At 41.6% G+C, this 18,089-nt stretch overlaps 1 protein-coding gene across 2 annotated transcripts in view; it reads left to right on the forward strand.

Moving 5' to 3' along the window:
* Window positions 1-18,089, forward strand: part of SLC22A23 (solute carrier family 22 member 23) — a 110,089-nt gene that overhangs the window by 48,152 nt on the left and 43,848 nt on the right. The gene's annotated exons all lie outside the window — the stretch shown is intronic.

Consider the following 18,089-nt stretch of genomic DNA (forward strand, 5'->3'; position numbering starts at 1 on the left):
GAATCTGTCTCCATCAGTGTTTTAAAAATTGATGGCTTCCCCTTTTAGTTCACAGCCTCTCTTTTTGATCATCTCTATCCAACAGTCTATTTTCTGATTGTGTTTTAAAGGAGGTGACTGCTTTGCCTCTCGTGCTGGAGTGTGATGATTGGCATGCATCTTCTGCATTTCAGAGCAAAGGTGAATGATGTGTTGAGAGCTTTAGAATGACTGAGTGACAAGGTTTTCCTCCTGTTTATTTTGGTCTTTTTTAATGCTGTTGTGGAAAGGATGGGTTCAAGAACCAGGTCTTTGCAAGGTTTTTAAAATCCTGTTAAGTCTGTTTTCTCTGTTTGTCACTAGTAGTGCTTCAGGCAATATATTTCTCCTCATGAACATGAAGGTCTTGCCTTAACTGATGACAAGCTCAGATGCTTCAGCAGTGTGATTTAATTCTGAGAAGTGCCAGGGCTTGAGTGGAAGTCAGTCTGCATTCAGGGTAGTAGTTAATACGCTTGAAGATGTAAGGGGATGTGTTTGCCAGGATGATGATGCTCCTCTGTGCCTTTCTCTGTTCACCCCTCCCCCTGACCCCACTTGTCTCTCTGTTTCTCTCTTATATTAATTAATAATAATCACTGTGTGGGTGGGCATTTGTAGAACCAGAAATGGAATGAACTAGAAATGACCCAGGAAACTTCTGCCATTGTGCATGTATATATAGCTCCTAGACAGCCACAACAAAGAAGATACTGCTAATTATTTTCCAAGTAACTTTGACAAAGACATGAATAGAAAAATGTATGTGGATATTTTTGGAAGATCATCTGAGCTAAAACTCTACATTTAGAATTTGCTTGATCTGTTTTTAAAATATGTGCAAGAAGTCTTTAACAGAAACTTTGAAAAATGAGAGAGAACTTTTCTCTGAGGAATGAAAATCAATTTCAGTTTTAAATGAAAACCTGAACAATTTGGACAGGATTTGTATTAGATACACTTGGGAAGGTTGGGGGAAGTGTGAAAGAAGTATTTTCCTGATAAGTTGTTCTGTGTGTACTTGGTACAAATATTTCATATGACGCAGAACTCCTCTGAAGCAATAACAGGAAAAGAAAGCTGTACAGAGAGCTGTAAAACATGCTGATTCAGGGATAAGAAATTCTTATTTGGAGCTTTCAGGTTATGATAGTATTTTAGGCTTCCTTCATTTTTGATAAATTCATTTCTATTCAGTGATGCTGCTTGGCAGTATCTTGATTTCAACACTGCAGGAGAGACTGATTCTCAACCAGAAAAATAACAGTGGAGGAGGGAGAGCAGGGAGGTGTGGGTAGGTGTACAAATAAAGTGTGAATGGCTTTCTGCAAAGGGGAAGACTATCATCCAGGGCCTTCAGTGGAAGCCACTGTTTTTTCTTTATATTATATGTAGCTTGGGAGACATTGCAGAGACTTCATGTGAAAATGGGAAAGCAAGTGCTCATTCCTTTCCCAAATGATTGTCCCTACCTACCTCTTCTGAGAAAATATGCCTCACTCTGTCAATAACTAAATAGTTACCTTTGTCATCCTGTGTTGCTGCAGCTCTGAAATGCTCTGGTTTTGGTGGATGACCTGTTTGTGTCCTTTGAACATCTTTCTGGTCCTTCTGCATTTTCATATTGCCTTGTGTGCTGGGACAATACTCTGGTTGGTTGCTCTAGCCTGGTCCACTTCTTGTATCTTTCAAGTCACGGGAGGCTTCATTTACCTCTGTTCACCATCTGCTGAGTTCAGGCACTTCCTTATCTAATGTAGTTTTGGCTTCTTGCTCTTAGTTTGTGTTCCAGCTAATCTGGAAATGCTCTGGTTTTCTGTCACTTTTGGCTCTTCTGCACAGGAGTTCATTACTGTTCGTGGCCCAAAGGAGTGGGTGAAAGAGAAGTGTCTGAATCCTCAGTGCTTGTGGCTGCATCCAGCAGGGCCAGAGCCCTCTGTGGATGTAGGACTGTGACACTGTGGCTGAAGAGGTGTCTTTTCTGCCAGGATCTAAATTGTTTATGTCCTCTTCCTCTTGTAGAAGGAGAATGTTCTTGACTGTAGTGTCACTCAGATCTTTTTTTTTTAAAACGAGAATCAGTGGGATCTTGACCAAACTGTTGTAGTTTTGTTTATTTTTTACCTGTTCTTTGAGGTTATTCCACTCCTCCTTCAGAAAAACTGAGATGAGCTTCTGAGGGAAGACTCATCTCAAACATAAAGCCTTTCCTTAAATTTATGGGCTTTTCGTATGGACTGCCATTCAGAAGAGCAGATTTTTTTCATCTGTTTTTTTTACCTTCCTTCAGTCCAACCTGTAGTCCAAGATGATGTGGGCACGTTGTCTGTGGGAACAGTTAATAGCTTTTGTTCTTGTAACTTTAAAATTTACGCTGTTATTACAGTAGAGTTGACGTGCTAGCCTGTAAGCAGTGATCTGATGGGGTGTGTGAAATCCCTCAATCCCACAGTTTGGGCACTCTTAGGCAAGTAGGAGAGCCATCTGAAGGAACTGGCTGCTTGCTTCATGCAGACCTGAGGTGCACATGAACTGCAGTTTCTTCATGCTCTGGGTGAGATTCTCTGCCCACTGGAAGTTTTTACATATGGGGAGGACAAGTAGCTCTGGATTAAAATTGAGAGGCATCAGCAAATCCTAATCTTCAAGTTTATTTACTTGCAAATGAGAAAGAAAAAACTCTTAAAAAAAACCCACAGCAACCCAACCAAGCAAAAACAAAACCTACAAAAAAACCTCACAAACCCTACAAAAACACAGGAAAGCTTCCCAAGCAGAGATTCCCACTGCATGTGGGTTGGCTGTGTGTTTGTGGGTGCTGCAATACATATTTCTCTCTGTTTACTGTCATACAGTTTGCCTTGTGAAAGACCAGCAAGCTGCATACTGAGCCTCTGTTATTTAACAGAATTTCCCATCTCTTTTTTATTAGTATCATCATGTGCCTGTGAACAGGGAGGTGACACATCAGCGAATGTGAAGTTAAAGTAACTGCAGTGAAATCAGATAATTGACAGTAAGGTGGGAGTGCAGGGAAGACAGCTTGCTTGGCTGCCAGCTTGACAAAGCATGTTAGTTCACTGGAGTTTTCTTTTGTTTTATTTGTTCTTGATTTTGATTCCCTATCTGAGCTGTGTTTCCACCTGAAGTGTTCATTATTTATGCAAGGCAGCCCTGTTATTCCTTCAGGGTAAATGCTTATAGCTGCTTGTACCAGTAGGAGGACTGGGCCTGACAGAATTGATGCAGAAATACAGATATCAGACTGGATTTGTCTAGTGCTGTAGGTTCTCCATACTCTTTTGGGCATTGTCACACCCAACTTACTGCAAAGAGCACTGCTTCTCCAGTGTGCTATTGTAAGGTGTTTTCTCTAAGCTGCTTCTCAGGTGCTGAAGTGAAATCCAGTTTGCTAGCTTATCTGTACCAGTAAGCCTTTGGAAAGAGTGGGGAGAATACTTTGTTTTGCTTTTGTTTTGCCCTGTGCCAGACAGAGACTGTGACCATACTGAACAAACCCTGCAGAAGGCAGAGAACCCCTGCAGAAGTGGGGAGGAAAAACACAACTGGTGTTGTGTTTGCAGAGCTAAGAGTGTTGAGCAAACATGTTTGCAGAGATTTAGCAGTTTGCAGGTAGTAATATAAAGGGTTGGGGTTTTTCCCCCAGGTATTAAGTACTGCATAACTAAAACTTTGTTAAATTGTTGAACCAATTTATATATCCCTCTCAAAAGCAGGGGTCAAGCTTTCTTGGCACAGGCAAACATTCAACACTTCTTTTTATTTAATCCAAACAATCTTTCCTGCTGTCAGCCAAATTGCCCATATCATTTCATGTTCTGTGCTGCCAACACATTCTCCCTTCACCATAGTACATATGATCTCATATTGGGCATAATAACTCCAGATTTTTTCTGAAATATCCAACCAGCTTGACCTGAAGGAAAAACAATTTGCTTTTTGCTATATTGATGCTTTCTATACATTTTCTGAATTAACTGATTTTATACTCTTAGGCTAAAATCTGCCAGTAGAAAACAAGTAGAGAATGTAAGATAAGAGTCATGAGCAGATAATGGTAACTGCTAGGACCAGGTGACCACCAGAGCATAATATCCACCCTTGCTGCACCAAGGCTAAATTATGGATATTTTTAATGGGTTGGTAGCTAATTTTAGCAGCACAGCTCTTCAACTGAGCTTTTTCATATGGTTCTTTTAGGCAAGTTTTGCAGCTTACTTAAGTTGGTGACAGAGTAAATTAGTGTTAATCAGAATCAAGCCATTTTAAATGCTCTGACAGGTCTCCATGTGCCAAGAAGGGGCAGAGCACTCAGTCCTGAAGGTGGGACAGCTCCCACAAAAGCAATGAGCATTTCCTCTAGCAATATCCTTTCTCTGGCTTTGCAGTTTAAAAGCAGCTTTGTAACTTGTCTTCTGTGCCTGCATCAGGTGGGGACTTGCCTTGTGAGGTAAATATCCTGAATGGAGTCTTGCTGTAGGCTTCTGCCACAGGCCACAGTCAAAAACAGAACTCCAAATTTCACAACTTTGTCTTAAATTTTCTGTGTCTCTAGGCCAAGGTGCTTGTTGTTCCACCTAACTTAACTTTTTAAAAACTTGTTATCCTAAGAAAAATCAACTCATGTAGCCCACTAAGTCACAGTGTATCTTCCTCCTTGCCCCGCTCCTTTCTCCTTTTTCCTGTGCCTGCATCGCTTTTGAGCCTGTTGGCCAGATTCAGTCACACAAAATCAAGACAAAATCCTCAAGGATTTTCCCCAGGGTGGAGGAAGGACCTGGCACGGTTCAGGCTTTGTTAGTGGCTCTGCTTACAGGTAGCTTCTTTGGTCAGCAGAAGCCCTCCAGAGAGAAGGACAGGACTAGATGACCAGCACAGTTAGGAAGAAGATGCCTGCCTTTTTCTAAGCCCTAACTTGGAAGCTGGTCTTACAGACAAGACAATGTGGGCTGCCCCAGTACTATATATACCATGGTGAATCATGGATCCTTTCTGGGGATTTGGTTTAGCCTCGTTTATTTACAAGGATCTCTGCCAGCAACACACCACAAACTTGGCATGCAGCTCCTCCTCATTACCTTGGCCTGCTTTCTGAAGCCAGCCTTGACAACTGGGGAAGTCAGAAGGAGAAATCAAAGAGGAGCTTCATCTGGAATCGGAGAGCTCAGCAGACCTACAGAGCAAAATATATCAGCCCAGCTTTGTGTTTTGTTTCAGGGCAATATCATCCCACCAACTCCAACTCTGTTTGGAGGCATTTGACACCTTCAGAGGGCTCTCAGCTTCAGCTGAAGGGCAGGAGGAGGCATTTGCATGTGCTTTAAAAGTAGCTAGCTAAATAGGTAAAAGCTCCTAAGGCATTTAAGCTTTGCTCACCATTGCCAAGTTTCCACATGTTTAGGACATTGAGTGCTCCTGTAAACAAGATCTCAGCCCACGCCCTCCTCCTGTGTAGGTGGCCATTGAGGTTTCTCTTAGAACCCTGCACATGCCTGTGTGTAGCCAAGGCAGTGACTGACCTAATGACTCTGTGGACTAGACTCCAGTGATCAAGCCTTGTTACATGGCTGACAAGGCTGGAAAATGCTTGAGTGTCTCAGAGCTTCCTGGACAAACTGCTGTGATGTGAATATTTCCCACTCCTGGAGCAGAGGAGTCCCCTAAAGGCAGCTGAATAAAAGAAGTAGCACAGCCTGGAGATGAAAGGAAGTGGCTTCTCCTTTTGGGTTAAATGAGTAGGTGCAGAGCTCTGAGGCTGGTGACTGTTCTGAGTTGTTTCACAGGAGACTGAAACCCATGCTGGGCAGGGCCTGGGGTACCTGGCTCATGCGAAGGCTTGGTGAGGGGTGCAGGGGGAGGTCATCTGCTGGTCAGAGGTGGCTGGTGCCTGTTGAAAAAATACATCCAAGCACGACAGCTGAGTTGAGTCAGGGGCAGCACAGCAGTCATGGTGAGGTATCTCCATCCTCCAAGCAAAGACCATTGTCTGACAGGACTCCACATTTTTCCTGCCTGAGCAGGCTGTTTGTGAGGGTATGTAATCTGTGGACTTCCCCTTAAACAAGAGGATGAGAAGAATGAAGAATGTGTCATGATCATCAAACTGAGCTGAATTTATGTGCCTGGCAATAAGACTGTGTTGGGAAATGGAATGGATCTGCTTAGGGTTACATTTAAAGAGGGAGACTGTAGTGAACCCACATGCAAGTGAATTTAAATTTTATTTAGTGTATTTAAATATATTTGTCTAATCTCTCTGGCAACAGTATAATTTGCTCTATAAGTGCATTTTACCTGTTAGCTTGGTTTTGTGTGGTTTTATGTGCGTGCTGTCTATTTTTATGTCTGAGATATGAGCCTGTTTCTTTTTTTTTTTTCCTTTAATGCCCATTTAAAGCTTCACACAGAGTTGTTTCTGAACGTTGTCTTTCTTATATCTCCAAACATAAAAAGCCAGAGCAGTAAAATAAACAGCCCTTCTCACTCCCCTCTCCAAGCAAATTGAGGGAGAGCTTTTCTAGTGTTAAAAAATCTTCAGAAGTGGTAGAAGTGGTCAGGTCTCCTCTTGCTGCCCCATATCTGCTCAGCTCTTTGTCTCAACAAAACTCATATCTGTAAAATATAGTTACAGTGGCCTAAAATATGAAAGTTGGACGTTTATGATTCAGTAAATCTGGATTTAAGATGGCTTTTGTGGGATCAGAGGCACGCTGCAACCATGTGGGCTTGATAGGTTTATTCAGGACAATTTCACTCTGGCAAATCTCTTTTGCATGCACTAGAATATATGAACTCTATTTTAATTTTTTTAATACCCCACCTCCTCCTCAGAAGATGGTTTTAATCCATTCTCATCTCTCTACCACTCTAACTCTACCTATCAGGTATTGTTGTCCTGCCTTGGACAATATTGCTCAAGCCTGTCCTGCACCGAACTTGGCTGGTTGTTGTAAGAGAACCATGAGTGGTTTTGCATATTTGACTGTGATGTTGATGCTTTTTAAAATTTTTTTTATAACTTAGTCCTAAGACTAAGACTTTGCTGGCTGTATGAAGCAAGGTCTAAAGCTTCACTTGCCTGGTTTTTAGCATGTCTGGTGACAACCATCAACATCTGAGCCAGAAAACCTTCTTTAGTCTGTAATGAAAGGATGGCCAGAGAGTTTTAAAATGGAAAGGTCTTGAATGTTTCGTGCTTCAGCCAGAATTCAAGAAGAAGCTGGTGGGAAAGGGAGGAAATTAAGTAGGAAAAGTGCTTCGTGTAATACCCAAAATTGCAGAGTGTCTGCTAGTCGATGCATGAGGAGGTTCCTGTTCCTCCAAAATCCCAATTTTGGAGCTTAAAGTAGACAAGGTATTTAGTATGCAGAAAGTCAGGGATTTGGCTATAGATTGCATATTCTTGCCTTTAGACAGCAAGGCTGAAACTTTAAGGTGAAGTCAGAATTTCATTATTTAAGATGCTTTTCGAGAGGAAGTAGGAGGTCACTGGCTGGTAGTCATTCAAATGTGTTGACTTGTAATTAAATATGGTTGTCACATTCATTTTGCACTATTCCTGGAGAACTGGGTGGGTGCATGCTGAATGTGTGCATGTGCTCACTGAAGTAGTTGTAGGGCTCAGCTTACACTTGCTCAGATCCCTGATTAATGGTTGTTTTCCCTTGTGGTCTTTGCCAAGATGAGCTTGGATGAAAAATGGAATTAAAAAGCACTTCATTTAAAGACTAATTATTAGTGAAACAAAAGCTTGTTCAAATGATCTTGTCTTTGAGCAAAATAGAAGTTTACCAAAATATGGTTTTGCTCTTTCAAGTTAATATGTCATTAAACAAAGGAAGCATTGTGGGGTTTTGTTTCTGGTCATCACATCCTTCAGAGTCGAGATAGAGTAGATAACATAATGGACACCGGAGGGAAGAGAAGCATAAGCTTTCCACATCCTGAAACTTCCCAATTCCCATAGCTTGCTTTCAGTGGCAAGTTCAAAGCCCATAGAAGTATGTTAATTTAAACAAACTTATATTTTCAAACTGTGTTTTGGCCATTTGGGGGAAGTTTAGCTGCCAGGAGCTGAGTTAGACCTTTTGCAAACTCTTGTTTCAGAGCATTGGTCTATGGCTTTTGCAAGCTCAGTGTCTGACTTGCTTGAAATCTTTGAGAAGTAAACCATTGTTTCCTTGAACAGTGTTTTGAATTAATATAGTTTTAATTTTTTTAGAATTAATTTAATTTATGGTTAGGGTACTTTTTTACAAATATAGAATTAAACAACATTTTTATTTAGAGATTCAAATAGAGCTCATATAATTCCAGCTTTAAAAGTGCAGAAAAGTGTGATTTGTATTTAAAGGGTTCCCACTCACATCCTAAACCCCCACCCACCCCAGCAGCTCTTGCCTTTGCTTGTTAAGCTTTTCTGAAAATAAGAATCAGCCAGCTGTCATACCTGAACTATCTCCAGATGAAAAGCCACACACCTGAAGGAGTTTTCTAGAGTGGAAGACTGGTCCTACATATTGCAGTGCAGTATTGGAGATAAAAAGTGGCAGGGGGGGTATGTCTGAAAATAAGGTGAGGTTTTCTTGGGCTGCCTGGTATCTCTGCAGTGCACTTAACTTGTCAGCAGGTTAAAACTGAAGCCTGTCATCAGCTGCTGCTTGTGTAAGAAGGAGCATCACTCACCCCATCTCGGGAATGCCCAGGTCACCTCAGGGTGTGCGAGAGCAACAACAAAAATGTCATTCAGTGGATTTGACTTTCTAAATTTACCTTTGTACTTTATCTGACTCCCGTGCTGTGCGGTAGTTCTTGCATCAGGGAAGGCTATTTGAGTGGTGTTTGCAGGGAGATTGGCACAAATCCTCTGTCAGGAGTTTGGGAATGAGAAAGGTCAGTGTTTATCTGGGTGGGTGGGTATGTGCCCAGTGGGGAAAGGAGAAGCAGTGGTTTAAGAAGAAATTATAAGGATATTTTATTTTATGTGCTGAATTTCTCCAGGGGAAAAAACCCATGTGGTCTCAGTCTTAAGTGTTGTTCCCATTCTTTAACTGTTCCTGTTAACTGTTGATTTTAATTATTTTGTTTTAATTTTTCTTTTGAGATGTCTGAATGAAATTGCCAAGTCGAAGGTCACCAGCTTACTTCAGTGCACTTTAGGATTTCAGCAAGTTTTAGACATAATTTAAAAGCATCTGTATCAAAGCCTGCCTTGAAGATGCAATAGAATAGAAAGTGTTCTCAGGTGGTGGAAACAACTTAGCCATAGCTATAAAAATTGGTACAAAGGATGGTAAGTCTGTACCAGAAGCAAGGAATGTCTGGGGTGTATGGTATTTGGCTATGGGAAGGGGTTGGGTGCCAGGCTGCTTGGGATGTAATTCTTTTGGAAGAGAGAACCAGGATCCCTGAAAAATGGTGCTTCCCTTTGGTCACTCCATATCTCTCTACTCAGTGCACAGACCTGATATGCTGCCTGGTTTATGGAAATAAGCAGGACTGCACCAATGAAATAGGCAAATTTTGTTTGCTAGGATCTGCAAGGAAGAGAAATGTCTTAATTCCTTCACATCAGCACTTGTGCTCCTTGATTTGCCATGCAGAATACATCCTCCATCTTTTTCTGAGAAAGAAATTACTCCAAATTCTCCCTTCTTCAGTCACTTGCATTTGTGTGCTTATGATATGTAAGGGAGGAAGATCTTACTCTTTGAAAGAGCTATCCCAGGGGAGACTCTGGCCTCTCTCAAAGAGGTATCTGATGGTGCCTGCTGAAGCATTTGCAATGCATGCAATGGCAAGGCTAGATTTGGAGAAAAACACCATCAAGCATCTACCACAGAAACAAATAGGAAGAGGGAGAGAGGGCAGGTCAGGCTGCTTGTTTGGGGGAATTATTTGTTAAGACTCAGATCTATGCCTTTGGATTAGGAGCAGATTTGGCCCACGACACTAAGTCTGTAACACCACAGATTGGTATGCCTTTGTTTTCTAATACAAGATACAGAAATCTGCTGTGTTGCAGCCTTGTAAATGTACTAAGAAGTTATTTCTCTCTTGCCTCTCTTTGTTTCATTCCAAAGATGTTAAGACTCTCAGTGTTCCAGGCTGTTTTGCTCACTCCAAGAGACATTCACATTTGGAGCTCGTACAGTGCTTTGTAGTGAGCTTCTCATGGGGAATGCAGTCACAGAGAACTTAATTTTTTCAGCCATGGCTTTGCTTTTTTCTAATCCTATATAAAGTGCATTAGATCTTGGGCTTTCAATCTTCACACCCTTCAGTGTGAAACTTATTATAGGGATCACTTGGTTCAAGGAGTAGTATGTGGGAAATGCTGGTAATATTAGAGTTTTGTGATTTCTTTTATGAAGTGCTTCATCTAAAAATCTATAGCACTTGCAGACATCACTAGTTATCTTAAAGCATTATGGAAATGAGACCTTACCCATCCCATCTCATCTACATTTGCACATGTATTTGGGAATTCAGTGCTTTGGTTGCTCACCTGACAAGGAATGTGGTGAGGATCATATCTCATAAACATAAGTTACTCCTCTGCTCTTCCTGTGGTGCTTTGGTGACAATCATTCCCCAGGACTGCACAAGCAGCAGTCTTTCTGACATAACAACTTGCTGTTGAGACTCTAGTGACACGTGGTGTGGCAGGGTTAGCCCCAAATCTGGGCTTTTGTTTTCCTCTTTATATTTAGAGAAGGTGTCTCAGATTGCTGCCATGCCTGCTCCCCCTGTTTCATCTCCTGCTCCCACTCTTGCAATGTGCTCTGTTCCCCACGTGGCCTCCACCATCATCCTGGTGTCAAAGCAGCCCCAGGATCTGGGGCAGGGATGAGAGCCCTGAGTGGGTTGGCATTTGTGCACATACACAAAAACTCCTGTGCTACAGGGATGCTGCTCATTGCACCACAGCCATGCATGGCTTCTTCCAGGCAACCTGTGGCCAGATCTAGTGTGCACAAGGTGTTCTCAGATATATTTGCATTTGCAGAAAGGTCTGCCACCCCCTTGCTGGAGACTGCCTACTGCTGCTCTTACTTATCACTTAAGCTTGCAGTAGTTTTGTGTTGGTTTTTATTAAGAAAATACAGCAGTAAAGCCAACCTAACAAAAACCCCTCTTTAATGCCAAAACAATTTTCTGTTCTTACTGGGAAAAAAAAAATTTTGAAAGAGGGGAGAAGTTCACTTAAGTGGAAGAACTGCAGTCCATTTTCCAGAAAAGGGGATCAAATACTCTGAGTGTCCCAGCAGCAAACAGCACCCCAGAGAATTTTGCAGCTAGCTGTTTTCAAACATGTTTTTAATTAATATGATATCTTAGTTCTGTTGAATTCAGAATGAAATCATGTCTCAAATATTGCCTATTGCTCTCAACTTCTAGCCATCTGAACATTACAAAATTTGCTTCAGCTATTGTGGGGGCCAACTTGTGAATCTTTAGGAGACTGGATATTTTGAATTACCTGGTTTTTGGGGAGTGCAATATAAGTCAGCTGCATTCTGATGTTCACTGATACTGAAGCTTGTGTAGTTTCCCTTTCTTCTGAAGCATTATGAATTGTTTCCAAAATCCATGGGCCAGTTATAGTTGCCCTGCTTGAGTCAGAAAAGTCAGGACATGAAGATGAAATACTCTTCCCTCAGCCCAGCACTTTCTGGCAAGATGTGATAGAGAAACCCAGACATAGTGAAGGTGTGTTACAAACCACATTCATACCTAGGTAAATTCACTATCTCATTTCAGATAATGGGGTTTTTTGTTTTTGTTTGCTTGTTTGTTTTGGGTTTTGAGGGGTTTTTGTTTGGTTTTGGTTTTTTGTTGTTGTTGTTGTTTTTTAATTTGCTGCAATTCTGAGCTGGAAAGGAAGTATTGCAGTGGATTTGTACAAAGCTGCTCTACCCTATCCCAGGAACTGGCAGCCCCTAAGCAAAAAGACTGATGCATATTTTGAGAGTCAGTAGTTTTTGTGTTAGGCTCCTTTGGTGATACAAGGCAGGTAGTGGAAATGTAGATAAATATTAAGTGACTGCATATGCTGCAGCACATAGTCATGAAGTGGTTTATGTGTGAAACCATAGAAGGAAGAGGTTGGAATAGAGACACTTTCTCCTGTTTGATCTGAAATACCTGGTGGTGAGAGACAAAAACAAGAGAAACGTGTTCTTAGGGTGGTTGGATATGCACTGTACTCTTGTTTTAATTAAGCCTTGTCTGTTGTACTTGGTGATGCTTGCAGTGGTACAAATATCTGTTTGGCTCCTTTAACATCCAACACATTTTGTTGAAGCAGAAATAGTGTGGTCAGTCACTAAATGAAAGCATAACTCAAGCACTGGCTCCAGGTCCTTGTTTCACAGGCTGCAGGAGTGGTTTTAATGTAAGACTCCTTCTGGGCATGCTTTCATTGGCTGAAAATGCTTGCAGATGCTGTGATCATATGAGTCTTCAATATCGAAAATTATGCCCAAAGTTATTTTTATGGAGCTCATTCTGCTGTTGGCCAGTTAGGTGCCTTGTTGCCTCATGTTTTGTTTTTGTCATGAAAAAAAATTAATTCGGAAATCTTTATAATTACAAATTCCTATCTGTCTCTGAAATAAATTGTGCCTTCTTTGAATGCTTTCAGGAGGTTAATGAATAATTGGCTACTGAGTAAAAGGGAAGATCCTTTTAATGGGCAATTGAATTTGGTGTGATGTATGAAAATTAATGGTTAGGCTTAGAGCTTTACATGTGATACAAATATTTTTAATATTTAGACATGAAGATGTCCTTATTAGCAAAGATTTCAAACCTTGTTATTTATTTTGCATGCCTCTCAATGAATTCAGTTTCCCCAAAAATGAAACAGAGTTTGTGTATTTAGGACCTGTACTTGAATGCAAGGACCCTTGTTACGTTATTTGTGATTAGGTGAGGGAACGCAAGTCTGGGTTTGGGGGTTTTTTCCTTCCTCCTTAACTTTTTTTCCCTCTTTGTTATGAGTGTGCAGGCATTGGTTCAAATTGAAAAGTCAGCTCTTAGTCTTTGTACCTTCTAGGAAGAAAGAGTGTGCAGTGATTTTTAAAATAGAAAATATTTTACATCTGTTGCTTTTATAGTTAGTTTTATATGTTAGCTACTGATAAGCCAGTAATAAATCAGTGCAAGCCCTGCACGCCTACACTTTTCCTTCTTTGAACACAGCCTGGATATTTTTTGCTCCCCGCTCTCCTCTGTGTGGTGAACTGCAAAGGGAGTTTTCCTGTGTTGCAGAAGGATTTGGAAATGAAGTTGCTGCCACACTTCAGATCTTAATCTTCCTTACTGTTTGCAGAGGATTCTTTGCCAGTCAGCTGGGTCAATATTAAAACCAAGCTATGCTGCCTAAAACCTATCAGTGCATCCAATTTCTCATATCTGGAGGTCTGAAATTGGCTCTCAATTGAGTTCTCTTAAAGGGAGGAAGGCCACAAGTGACAAGGCTCAGCCATCTCCAGCCTGCCAGTGAGCTGTGCTGCCAGCCTGGGGCAAGGCAGGGGCTGATGTTTTGCTTTGTTCCATTTTTGTTTACCAGTATTTGTCTTCTCCTTTCAGGGGCTTGCATACAACACTTTCTGCCAGTCATGAGTGCATCTATTTATGTGGTTAGGTTGTCCTTGTGTGGTGCTGGTATTGTTGTTATTATATTGATGTGTTGTTCTCAATTCTACACCCCCTAAAAATTTAGAATTTTCTTTCTGCTTTGATTTTTGTTTCTGTGATTATGCATAAACTTTGCTGGTGGTACCAGACCAGCAATGGAGATGGCAGCCTGACAATAGCTAGCTCAGAAATTCTGTCTATTAAACTCCTCAGCCCTTCTGTATCCATTTGTTTCCATTTCAAAGGTGGTCTGCCTTTTAGTTGACTTTATTTTAATCAAATGCATGTGAGGACAAGGCTGTGTTGTGGATGTGTTATTTATAGCCCTACAGCAGTCAGGTGCAAAGTGATCTGAGCAACAGCTCCTGGTCAGGTTAAAAGAAAAACCACCTCTGGGTGAAGGTTATACAAATGACTTAACTCTAAGTAGACAGAGGTGCAGGTATGTGATGTCTGGATTTTGGGGTGAGGGAAACTCATTACTGGTAGTGAAACTGTTGGAGGCTGGTTGTGTGTTGTTGGAATGCTCCTCCTCTGTATTTACTGGCAATTTACCCTCGGGCAGTGAATGCTGGAAAATACAAGCAGGGAGATGAGGCCAGGGGAGTGAGCTTTACTGTACGGGGGCACATCCCAGTGCCCTGGGAGCTGGGAGTCTCTTGCTGCAGAGTGAAACAGAAGGCAACAGCTAATTAGCTGCCTTGCAATTTTTTTTCCTTCATGAAAAGGTAATTTTTTATTTCATCACCAGTGCACTGGTTCTGCACAATGGATGCAAGAGGCAGAGCAAGCAAAATAACAGGACCTTCCCTGTTTACTGCTCCGGGATAAGGCGGTGCCTGTGCCCTCTCCTGGCACCGTGCCGAGATTGGACACAAAGCTGGGCAGCTTCTGTGTGCCTTGGGCTGCGCCCACATTGGTGATTTCTGAGGCAGATATCTGGCACCTCACTCCTCAGGAGCAAGTCAGGGTGTTATGTCACCCAGCCTATGTGAATGCCTGACATTTCCTTTCCTTTGGACAAGAGCTGGAAAGGAAGTTGGTTTATTTGGAAAAGGGGTTTTTTTTGTTTACTTCTGTCTATTCATACTCTTGATAGAAAAGATATTCTTACTTCCATGTGAAACATCTGGCTAAATTATAAATGTGAGGAAGTGGCTGAAGAAATGGCTTAACTGAAATGTTATTTATCTGTTAATTTTGTAGCTCTGATTTCTGAATTCTGTATTTCATTGTGGCGTGGCCATATATAGCCTCATATTGCTAGTAAAATAAGCAAACACTGATAATAACAGAAGGCACCATTCTTAAAAACCTGAGCTTAAATCTGGCGCTCTGCATTGAGGCAGGCAATGCTGAAGGAAGTTGCTTCCCCATGCAAAGCCCTCAGGATCCACCTGGGGCACACCAAGTGCTCAGTGGTTCCAGCCTGAATTTCAGGTTTTCCAGATCCTCTGGCTGTGCCCCTGTTTTTAGATGAGAAAACAGTGATTAAACCTTCCCTCTATCTGGGAATGTCATGCAAGTAGGCCGGGATGTCTGAAGGGACCTGCTTACTGCCCAGTGCTGGACAGCCTTGTGCAGCAGCTTTTCTCTAGGGGTCTGGAGAAATTCTAATTTTGATTAGAAACATCACTCAGCAAGATGGGAGAGCAGCTTTTGTCTTCTCTGCTTCCGTGAACATGTAATTTGAAAAAATAAAATTAATGTTCACAGACTTTGTTTCAGCAAAAACAGATCTTTAAGATTTAGTTATGCTACTTCCCATGTAACCCAGAATACATTTTGGGTATAGTTCTTTGGCTGCTAACTTGGTAAAATCTGGATATAAGCTACAAGGTGGTTTTCCTAATTGGGCTGTGCTACTTGTTAGATAGGTTTGTAGCCTGAAATCAGTTCCTCCTTGTTCCCACAAGTGTTTGAGGAAGTAGTTTGTAGGTTTGTGGTGTGAATGGTCTGGCAAAGGGCTCTGCCCTTCTTTCCTGGGGATGCTTTGCCCTTGAGCCATGTGCATGGTGCTGCTCTGGAGTCGTGGAGAGCGTTTCCTGTTCTGTTGGGTGTGTGGTTACCTGATCTGGGAAATATTCAAGCCCCTAAGACATTCCTGTGCTGTTTATGCCAGGAGGAACACGTGCCCACAGTGTGCTCAGATTTGCTGTGTGCCTGCAGGTGCAGGGAGCTGCCCTGGGAGGTGGTGGTGTCTGAGCCCTGCATGGGAGTGCTGAGGATCCATTGTCACACCAGGAAAGGCAGAATCAGCCACAAAGGCTTTTTTCCTCCCATCTCTCAGCATTTTTTTCATGGATAGGAATTCTCATGTAGTTTCCCACTTTCCTTTATGTGGTTGAATAAGGTTAGGAAGCAAGCCTAACCTTATGTTTGAGTTGAAAATTGTATCTCACCTCCTGTACTTTTCCAGTTCAGCCCTTTTTTATTCCCTTGCTGGCTTTGCAAGAAGATACAAAGTAAAATTTGGAAACAGTAACTGAATTATTTCTGTTGTGTCAAGAAAAGGAATGATTTATTCAAAGCTGAGTGTGGGAAGGAAATCTGATATGATGAGCCAGGGGCACTCCTTCTGTTAGTTATCTCTCTCCCCTCCCATGACCATAAGCTTCTTTTTGTCATTCTCTCTCACTCTCCCACCTTCTATACATTTTTCTCTTGCTACAAAAGGGTAGTAAACATAGGAGGTTTTTTGAAGTACCTGAAATATTCCCTTAGCAGGTATCATCTAACACCACACACAATGCAACCCTTGCATAGGAAACAGCGCGTAAGATTCATGTTGCCATTTATGTACTATAAGCAATCAAAGTATTGATGCACAAATAAAAATATAAATAATGGAACAACTGCTTGCAGTGTGCATTTGTTTTCAAAGTCAGTAGCAGAACTTACTGCAGTAACCTCCCAAAGATCCTCTGACCTTAAGAGTACAGCTTGACTGTCCCTAGGCAAGGTGAAGTCTACACCAGGCTCTGCTGGGTGGTCTCCTAGACAGCATTATCTCTATGCACAGCTCTTTATACCACCACAGGTACAGCAAAGCACCATTTGAAACAGCAAATCACACAGAGAACCAGCTAGGTGCTGCTTACAGAAGGATAAGAGTCATTCATTTATCGAGGTGTGGGTATGGGCAAATATCTTCACAATTTTAGCCATAGCTGTGATGTGTACAAAGTCTACTGCTGCTGTAATTGAAACAAGCGAAATCCGCTTTCATGAATTGCAGCTGGATTCTTTCCAAGGAGCTGGGTTTCCTTTTAATGTTGGGCTATTAATTAGCTCAGCAATTTATTCTAGTTTTATTTGGAACAACTCAGCAAGTGTTGCCATATTTGAACTCTTCTGTAAGTGGCAGGAGTTTTCTTGAAAGAGGTCTTTCACCGCAAAAAAGCGAACATACCCATGAGAGGATGGCTTCTACTCAGGAAGATCCATCTATTCCCAGCCTACTTGCCAGCTTCCATGGAAGGAAGATGTGAAGAAACATTGTCTTTCTCTTTTCCAAAGTTATTGTAAAGCAATAGGAGGCTTTCCATCCATTCAGCAAAAACATTTATTTCTTACCCCTGTTTTAACAAGATATTGCTATTTAAAACTGATGCAGGTGCATATTCATCTCGGCTGTGAGAAACTCTCAAATAAACTCATGCACTTTTCAGGGTTGATTCTGGATAAACTTTGAATCCCAGTGGATGTTTCTGGGTGGTCTGGTTTGCAATTTCCATGCAAATATGAGATGCTGGAGGCATTGTAATGCCAATTCCCTTTTTATTGTTCTTCACTGTCTAATCAGGTTTTACCAAATCAAAGAATTCTGGTACTTAACAGGAAAAAAGCTTTTACAAAAGCTTTTATCTCGTATTTTTAAAGGTGTCATGGAAGAAATTTAAGGAATACTTAAACTTTGGCAATGCTAAGGTCATTTTATGTTGTATGTGACAACAGCACAGTGAGGGATGTTCCACTGTGCTCACCTCTGTGTGTGTGCACCTGCAGGTGTCAATCTACTGAATTACCCTTGGCTGGAAGAGATATGCTTGGAGAGGGCTGGAAGGGTAATGCTCTTTCCCTGAGAAGCTTGTGCACCATCACAGATCCCATTGGATCACACTCTGCACTGCAGAACTGCCCACAAACCAGCCACAATCAGACCCCTCCTTACAGAGCACTCCATGTGCACAGCAGTGGAAAGTGTTCTCTACAGCACAGAGATCATGCATTTAACATAAGGAATAAAAGCCTGTTACCAGATACTGAAGACTTGATTTTGAATGAAAAATAGAATTTTCATTGCTTCAGGAAGTGGGTTTTCTCCCAAGGTTGGATGTCACATCTTTTTCACTTTAAAATCAATTGACCAAAAAGAAATCTTCACTGGTCTTTCCTCTTTTTTT

The sequence above is a fragment of the Haemorhous mexicanus genome, chromosome 1, assembly GCF_027477595.1.
Source record: "Haemorhous mexicanus isolate bHaeMex1 chromosome 1, bHaeMex1.pri, whole genome shotgun sequence".
Lineage (NCBI taxonomy): Eukaryota > Metazoa > Chordata > Aves > Passeriformes > Fringillidae > Haemorhous > Haemorhous mexicanus.